Below are 3,057 nucleotides of genomic sequence, written 5' to 3' on the forward strand. Positions count from 1 at the left end.
GAAAATCTACAAAATAAAATAGTTACTTTTTGTAAACACTTCTACGTTAAACCCAAACGGAAACTACTTGTCAGAAGTTACAGTTGTCAGAAGTTACAATATAGAGCTGTTTACAGGGAGTTTTGTTGCAACTTGTCAGAAGTTTACAGTTATACAAATTTGCCTAACAAACAAAAAAATGCTTAACGTTTCGGAAAGTTTATCTCTTTCCGTCGTCGGAAGCAAAAAACATACAAAGAATAAAGAAAAACTATTTAAAATATTTATGACTAAATATCTGTGTTGGGCTGGTTATATAGTGGACTGTATTTTTTAATAGTTTTATAACGTTTATATAAGAAATAACAATTGTTTTAATAAATCAAAGAAATGAAAATTCCTGCGGCTTGCTGGGCTGACAAGAAGGTGGCAAGGGTGGCAAGTGACAATGACAGAGACGGGTTCCCCCTCCGTCGCGTCGGATGGTCGGACAAAAGCCGGACAACGTCAGGCGCAGAGATAAAAGGTCAGGAGCGGTTGTAGCTGTGTAGCATTTAGATGGAGCGGGGCAGCATTTAGGTGGAGCAATTGCACCATTTAGAAACTTGAGCAATCGCAGCATTTAGAAGCTTGAGCCCAAACAATCTGCGTAAACTTTCGCACTTCGCACCCGGCAGAAATTAAATATAAAAGTTCAACAACCAAACCGAACCAAAATTAAGATAGGCCAAGTCATATACAATCCTAGATACCATACGGTCGAAAAAAAAACGACGTCAGTAATGGAAATGAAAATCGCTGTTATTTTGTAAAATTATATGGGGAATGTTATCGATCGTCATTTCCAAGCCAACTGCATGCCGTTTTTTTCAATCAACGCACATTTTGAAAATAATTTTGTCAACATACAGGGTGATTCAACATATTTTCAAACCAAAGTTTTATATTTTTAAATGGAATACTATATATTTTAGCTCAACTTTCGTTTAGCTGAAATCTGTTATATAAAAACTGACTTTATATATGCGTTCTAGAAGGCGTTAGGAGTACAAATATACAAAATTTTCCTACGGAAATGCGTCACTTTCATTTTTCGGACTTTAGTATAGCCGAAATCTCTTACATCAAAACTAGTCTTCGGGGTGTGTTTTAGATATTTTTCTAAATATAAAAACACAAAAAAGTGTCTGCGGAATTTTTTTATTTTTATTTTACATAAAAAAATTGACACCGGGAGGCACGTATAGCCGCCCATACTAAAATATGTTAATATCTCGAAAACTGCGACTTTGACTCATTTTGATGTTATTACAAATTTTGTTGCAAATATTATTCCTAATCTTAATTTGAAAACCGCGTTTCGCTAGCTACTGTAATTTAGGAGTTACGGTTTTTTTAAAATTTTTGGAGGGTGTTAAGCTGTGGTTTTTATATTTTAATAATTAACTGTGATTTTGCAAAAATATTATTAGATTGGTTAGGATTTGGGTTACTTTGGTTAGCTTTTCTTTGTGGAGGGTGTTAAGCTCTGTGGTTTTTATATAATAATAATTAACTGTGATTTTGTAAAAATATTATTAGATTTATTATTAGATTGGTTAGCATTTTAGACACTTTTAAATGTTTTTTTTTCGATCAAAAGTGCTTCATCCAAGGATTTTTTTTAAACTGTTCTATAAGCGTAGAACTTTCTGTCAAAAATTTGTTAAATTCGTGGGTACTTATACTTTACAAGAGCCGATAATATAATAAGGAACAAATGGAAAATGAAAATCAAGCATTTCCGCAGGAAATTTTTTATTTTCCGGAGTTTGTAAACGCTTCTAAAAGGCAAAAATATATTTATTTTTTATATAACTGATTTCAGCTATTCTAAAGTATATTAAATTTCCTCAGAAAATGGATACAGTTTATTTCCGCAGGAAAATTTTTATTTTCCTCAATTCGTGAATGCTTTAAAAGGCAAAAATATATTTATTTTTTATATAATTGATTTCAGCTATTCTGAAGTCTAATAAATTTCCTTAGTAAATGAAAACAGCTTTTTGCCGCAGGAAATTTTTTGTGTTTATATGTTCAGAAAAATATTAAAAATTAAACGCAAAATGTATTTTTTATAGCAGATTTCAGTTATTCTAAAGTGCGAAATTTGGAAATTACGAATTTCCGTAGGAAAATTTGTGTTTTCCGTGATGGTAGCTTTTTAAAGTCAAAAATTTATTTTTTTTCTTCTAATAACTGATTTTAGCTAAACGAAAGTTGACCCTATATTTTTTAGCTCAGTAGATTTACCACTAAATTTCTGTTCCAAAAATATCAAATGTAATATTCTGTACCGAGTGGTTTATCCGTTTATAACCGTTTTCATAAATTTACTCTGCTTATTTAAAGATCTCTTAAAATTCCAAATTCAAAGAATTTTATTTTTTTTAACAGTAAGTACCGTATAATAGTGTCTTTTTCAAAATTCAGTTGACCAAAGCTTGCAATCTTGTTTGATCTGTACAGGGCGAGTTAAAACTAAATATTTTGTATCTCCACTATTTTAAATGGAACACCGCGTATTTTGTATCATAATTGAACAAGGTTTTGTTTAATATTTTTGTTTTATTAAGCACTTCCTATATCTAAAATTGATAGTTAATGAGAAAATTGTGTTGCTATATAAATCAATGTGGGCTATCTGTCACATAATATTGACTATTATGTCTATTTACTAATCCATTACTTTTAACGGTAGCTTCATCGGAAAATAAGATTTTAGTTAAATATTTTATTAATACAATTTTTTCATTAAATATCGATTTTAGGTATAGGAAGTGCTTATAATAAACAAAAAATAATTAAAAAAGAAAACCTTGTTCGATTATGATACAAAAATACAGGGTGTTGCATTTAAAATAGTGGTGAAAAATACAACATTTAGTTTGGACTCGCCCTGTATATATCAAATAAGATTGTAATTGATGGTAGACCGAATTTTGAAGAGGACATTATAGTACTTTCTATTAAAAAAAAAAATAAAATTCTTGGTATTTAGATTTTTAAGAGGGATATTTCAAAACCACTGGTATAGTA

Source organism: Sitophilus oryzae, unplaced genomic scaffold (assembly GCF_002938485.1).
Source record: "Sitophilus oryzae breed Bouriz unplaced genomic scaffold, Soryzae_2.0 scaffold_1508_pilon_pilon, whole genome shotgun sequence".
In the NCBI taxonomy this organism is placed as follows: Eukaryota; Metazoa; Arthropoda; class Insecta; order Coleoptera; family Curculionidae; genus Sitophilus; species Sitophilus oryzae.